The sequence below is a fragment of the Rattus rattus genome, chromosome 8, assembly GCF_011064425.1.
Source record: "Rattus rattus isolate New Zealand chromosome 8, Rrattus_CSIRO_v1, whole genome shotgun sequence".
NCBI classification, from domain to species: domain Eukaryota; kingdom Metazoa; phylum Chordata; class Mammalia; order Rodentia; family Muridae; genus Rattus; species Rattus rattus.
In genome coordinates this window covers 15,059,270-15,065,523 of record NC_046161.1, presented here as the reverse complement: position 1 = coordinate 15,065,523, position 6,254 = coordinate 15,059,270, and the positions used below count along the sequence as shown (strand labels likewise).

General features: G+C 31.4%; 1 pseudogene; it reads right to left on the bottom strand.

Moving 5' to 3' along the window:
* Nucleotides 1–1,211: 1,211 nt before the first annotated feature.
* LOC116907267 lies at nucleotides 1,212–2,186 on the bottom strand (annotated as a pseudogene).
* Nucleotides 2,187–6,254: the final 4,068 nt, after the last annotated feature.

Sequence of the window (6,254 nt, the reverse complement as noted above, 5' to 3'; positions counted from 1 at the left end):
CATGAGAACTTTTGCAGATGCCTTGGAGGTCATCCACATTGCTCTTTCAGAAAACGGTGGCATGAATCCCTTCCAGACCATGACTGAAGTCCTAGCCAGACAAGTGGAGGAGTCTAACCCTGCCCTGTAGATTGACTACCTGCACAAGGACAGTAACAATATGCAGTATCAGCATGTTATAGAAACCTTGACTGGCAAAAAGCAGCAGATCTCTCTTGCCACGTAGATGGTTAGGATGATTCTGAAGGTTAATGATGGTAAGCCTGGAGAATCTGAAGAATAAACTGTACCACTTACCACTGTGACTAAATAATGAGTGTGTCATGCTGAAAGAAAAATGAATAATAAAATCTATTTTCACATAAATTTAGCTATTCATAATATCACTTTCATTTTACAATTTATATTTTAAATATATATTTAAAGAACTTAAATCGTGATTACTATATTATGTATCTATCACTAAAACTCTTTCCATGTTATTGAGCTCTCTCTCAAATTCACCAATTGGTTTGCATTTTGCCACATGTCACATGTACACTTTCTTTTATATATGCATGTGTATTTAATTATACACACATATCTATAAATTGTGTGTGTGTATGTGTGTGTGTGTGTGTGTAATGCATGAGTTTCTCTAGTTTTGATCCATTATCCAAATAAATAAACACAGGCTTATATTTATTAATTAGTATCTAGGACTTAAATTAGGCTTGTTCCAAAATAGCTAGTAACTCACATATCCTGTATACATTACTCTAAAATTTGCCACATGTCATGTTACCTCCCTCAATTTCATATGTCTAATTTTCGCTGCACCTGTCTGTGGAAGAGGATAATTTTCAAAAGAGCAATAGAAGCCATAGGTTCTGTTGCAGGTCATGTGCTACCACCAACATCCTTGAAATAAAAAAAAACTTCTTTGCTTGTTAATATATTTTTGGTATAATTTCATTATCCTACAAATGAATATACATTCATATATTTGTTTTGAAAACAATGATTCTCATTAAATTTATCTAAGTATATCACTTTCATAGATTATTGCCTAACAAAGCTAATATTTATTAGTAAATTTCTCAGAATTTACAATATTTGACAATGTTTAAACTAACAGAGCAGTAAATATAATATAATTCTATTGAGACAAATCACTCATGAAGAAAGAAGTGATTTTTCAATGGTGACTATAACTTTGTTTACCTGTATTGTTACATAATCACGCCACTTAATTTCTTCACAGCTTCTTTCATGTCTTTGTTCCTTAGACTATACACAAAGGGATTCAGCATCTGAGGGACCACAGTATACAGTACTGAAGCCACTGCAGTCTTTCTAGTTGAGTCAATCACTGCAAAGCTGATATAGACCCCAATCACTGAACCATAAAACAGGAAAACAACTGACAAGTGAGACCCACAGGTAGAAAGGGCCTTGTAATTGCCTCTTATTGAAGGCTTTTTCAAAACTGAATAGACAATTTTAACATAAGATAAAATAATGCCCCAAAATGGAAGTCCACCAAATATGAAAGTTGCCATGTATACCACGATGTTATTGATAAGAGTGTCAGAACATGACAGCTTGATTATATGAGCCAGTTCACAGAAGAATTGGGGGATTTCTAAATATGTGCAGAAGGATAGTCGCAACACCAACAAAATGTGTAACAGGGCATCTATCATGCTACTGAAAATGGAGAGTAAGGTTAGCACAATACAGATGCTTGGATTCATCATGACTGTGTATCTAAGTGGATGGCAGATTGCAACATAGCGATCATAAGCCATTGCTGCAAGAAGAAAGTTTTCCATTCCACTAAGAAAAACAACAAAGTACATCTGTGTAAGGCAATCTGTGTAACTGATGGCATTGTTCTGTCTCTGGATGTTCATCAGCATCTTGGGGACAGTGCTGGTGATGAAGCAGATGTCAGTGAAGGATAGGTTAGAGAGAAAGAAGTACATAGGGGTGTGGAGGTGGGAGTCAAGACTGACAGCCAAGATAATGATGATGTTTCCTAGCACTGTGACTAGGTATATGAAGAGGAAGATTCCAAAAAGAATGAGCTGCAGTTCTGGATCATCTGTCAGTCCCAGAAGAATAAATTCTGATGCAAATGTTTGATTTCTATATTCTGTGTTCCTGAAGAATATGAGTAGATGCAATGAAATCAGTGATCACATCACACAATACTATGTTGTATAAACTATACAAAATCTTAGGGAAAACATGACATAGTGTACCCACTTCAACAAGTTATCAAAATGTTTCTTTTATAGTTGCTGCAATAGAAATATTTAAGTATATTGTGAATACAAGTGAATAATGAAGCCTATGTCTATGATTATCCATAATTATTCTTTGTAAATTACACAAATCATAAAATATACTCGTTTTCTCAATCATCTCTCCTTTTTTCACTCTGATTACTACTACCTTTATTACCACTCCTTAACACAAATGTTCATCAATACATTTTAATATCACTTTTCCCATTATTTTTTCAGAATTAGGAGAATGAAATTCAAAAGAATCACTATAGTTTTTGAAGTTGTGGCATAGGAGAAAAAGGTTTGGAGGGATGTGGGGAAATAATAGGGATGGGAATCAAACAAACAAGTGAGAGATTTAAAGTACAATAGTGAGTTATCAAAATGTATGGCATTAACTAAGAAAGAACTTAATCAATATAAAAATCACAAACCTACTTTGAAATCAGAATCATTTATAGTAACCTTTTTTCATAATTTTTCTTTTATATTTTACATTTATATTTGCTTATTGATCAATATAAAAATTTCCTTGAGAAGTAAACTTAAGCAAAAGAGAAGATGTACAAGAGAAAATTATGAATTTTTAATATGCAAAGCATATAAACACATAACATCAAAGAACCTATAAATTTTCTTTTGTTAGATTCCTTTCATTATGGACAGAATCAAGTTACCACACAGTGAACATCATTCAAGATTCAAAAATTATTCTCTCAGTCTGACTTAAAGCCACTATGCATGTTTTATTTGAAAAGTGTTCACAAATTGAAACTTTACAAGTTATTTGATTTGAATCAAGGAAGATAAAAATATACAAACTAATTTGTAAAAAAAAACATTATTCAACATAAGGAAAACTTAATTACATTTTTCTTTGGGGTTTATTCCCTGCTATACTAAACAACATGGTATCTCTAGTTTCCAGGATAAAATATGCGAAATGCATGGAATGTCTATAGCAGTGAGTTTTAGGGGCAATGAACATCAATAGTTCATATTTAGTATGAGAACACTGGACATGAGGAAGTGGAAATTTCAGTGTTGCATGTAATAAGTAAAACGAAGTAATACTAAGATTATATATAGTATAATCAATATATCTATATCTATATCTATCTGTCTGTCTATCTATCTACCTATCTATATCTATATCTATATCAATATCTATCTATATATAAATGCCAACAGTGAAATCCTAAAATTATAATTCTAGTATTTTCTGAAAAAACATTAAATACTTATGAAAAGTACACAATTATTTTGAGTTTATTATGTGAAAATTGGGTATAACAAAGATTTTACTTCCTATTTACTGTACAGTTTCATTAATGACCTCTTCCATTCAATTTTATCAATTTAACTATAGATAGTGCACAAATAAATTTTTTGAGCATACAAATTTTCCAATTTTTAAATTGATATTAAATTTTCTATTCTTAATATTTTAAGTACATTCTTCACATATGTGATTATATATAAACTGTGAAGCAATAATTAAGGAAAATTTTATTGTAAATCAAGGAGGAGAAATACCTTTTATTACCAGGTAGGAGAGAAGCAGCAGTTTGATAAACTGTTTATGCTGGCTTTGATATATACTGAATAATTTTCTAAATTTGAATGGTAACTCTAGAAAGTTGAGATCAGTGAGAATTTTTAATTATTTCAACATTTATGTGCTTATTATGATTTAATGTATTTTGAGATGTTATGGTTTGGAACTTAGATGGGATCTTCATTTTTCTTGGTGTGTGGCTGCATCCAAATTCCCAGTGTTCTCACAGATCCTAGGTATAAATGAAATTATTTTTTGTATACAGACATATTTTGATCCGAGAAAAAGAGAATACAAAGCTGAACAAATGATCTTTCCCCTTACATTCTCAAAATGTGCAAATTAGTCCAGATAATTGTATCACAATAGTCTCTAAAACTTGTACTATTAATGCTTAAGTTGTTTTAATAAAAGGGAAGTATTGTGTAATTTGACAGAGATTTCAAAAGACTTAGGCAATTGTGATACTAAACCAAGTCCCTGTGTGAAACTTCATAATGCTCACCTTCTTCTGCATGTATTTTTTCACATAGATTCAGATATAAGTATCTAGAAATCAACAGTAGATTGACTTACCTTTCTATGGTCATTGTGAAATAGAGAATAGCCAAATCATCAGGTATTCGATGGACACAGAACTGTTGTTAAGAAGGGGAGCACCTCTGTATGAGACCTTAAATTTATTGCCAAGCCCATAAGCACTTAAAACATCTTCAAAATATTTATTATGAGTGAGGCAAGCCTCTTGAGTCAAGTTGAAAATCAGAGAATTTTCAGCTCCTGTGTCCCTAGGGATTTAATATACAAACCATCTCATTAGACATACTTTGGTATTATGTTGTTAATAATAGAAATGCATAAATATATGGAGACCTGTAATGTGGAAGGTTTTACATTGTCAGATGGTCTCGTTTTTATTCTGGAAGTCAAGGTTAATCAATCATCCCATTTATTCATCCTGTTTCTCCTTAACCTGGATCTTCCTCAGGTTGTAGACACACATATGACACTATTCATTGGCCGAATTTCACACTTTTATCTTTGTCTTAAGCAATGGCATCTTAACCACCCAGGTATTGTTTTAGATTTAGGGGTATAAGCATATTTTCACTTGGTTATCTTTAGTTTTTAATGATTGGAATTTTATACAAGTGCTTAAAATAGGCCAAACACTACAAATTCTCATATGTGAATCCTGTGACTTAAATTTATGACCTCATCTAATTTCTACATGTGTAGTTTATATAAACTAAATTTTAAACTTAAATAAGATATATATTAATGTACTTAGGAAATTCTATTATGTGCATAATCATAATGAACCCTCCAAAATTGAATATTTAGCCTCCTTCCTCAATCTATGTATTTGTTAATTTTGTTATAAACAGTTCAGTATAGTCAAACTTCAATATGACTGATCCATATGACTCAAAGTAAAAATATAGAGGCTTATGAAATCTATTATTTTGCAAATTAATATATAGATAGTGTTTCAATACAACTTTGAGTTTCAAAATCACTTTTCAAATCACTTTTTAATGTTTGTGCCCTACTATTTCACTAATACATTTTCTTATCATTTGTTGATTATATATAGAACGATTACTCTTGAAATTTAGACAAATTTTTCAGAAATTACAAGGGTACATGGTAAGAACTAAACGTAGATGTCAGCATCAAAAAAAAATTCTTTCCTTTTAGGGTTTCAGAAATTTCATTCTATGGACAAAAGATTGATTGTATTTTGATTATAGTAATTAGAACAATATGGTAGAGAACAAAGTTATGTGTTAAATAGAATCAGTTAAACAGGCACAGTATATGTACAATTCAAATAGTTTTAAGCAGTAGAGGCAGGTAAACATTTAGGAGAGTGTGCTGATTTTACAAAAGAATTTGAAATCAATTGATTTATTACAATTGATTCCAGAATAATGATTCTGAGACTTAATTCTTAATTCTTTTTATGAATAACTTCCTAGACCACTAGCTTTTGTTCATTCCCCAACTAGATAGCAACTTACTTATCTCATTTATTCTAATCTTAAATTCAGCTGCATGGCTGCATGCCTCTCCACAATTTGATGAGACTGATTCCCCCAGGCCCAAGTTTAAACTCCCACCTCTAACACTTTCCAAGAACAATAACTTTCTTTACTGGATGTCCCAAGTTCTATTTCCTGCACCATCTAATATACCACCAGTGTTTTATTGTTAGGTTATGGTTTCACACAGTGAATAAAATATTCTCTCTACATTGTCTGCTTTTAGTACAATAACAGATTCTTTCTCTATCATCAATAAACCATATAAAAAAGAACAATCCTGAGAAAAATCAGGAAAAAATTACATTAACTACATCCTGACCCTATGCATCTGGGAAGTTTGGAGAAAGTAATCTACTATCTGTTCTATCAGAGTGA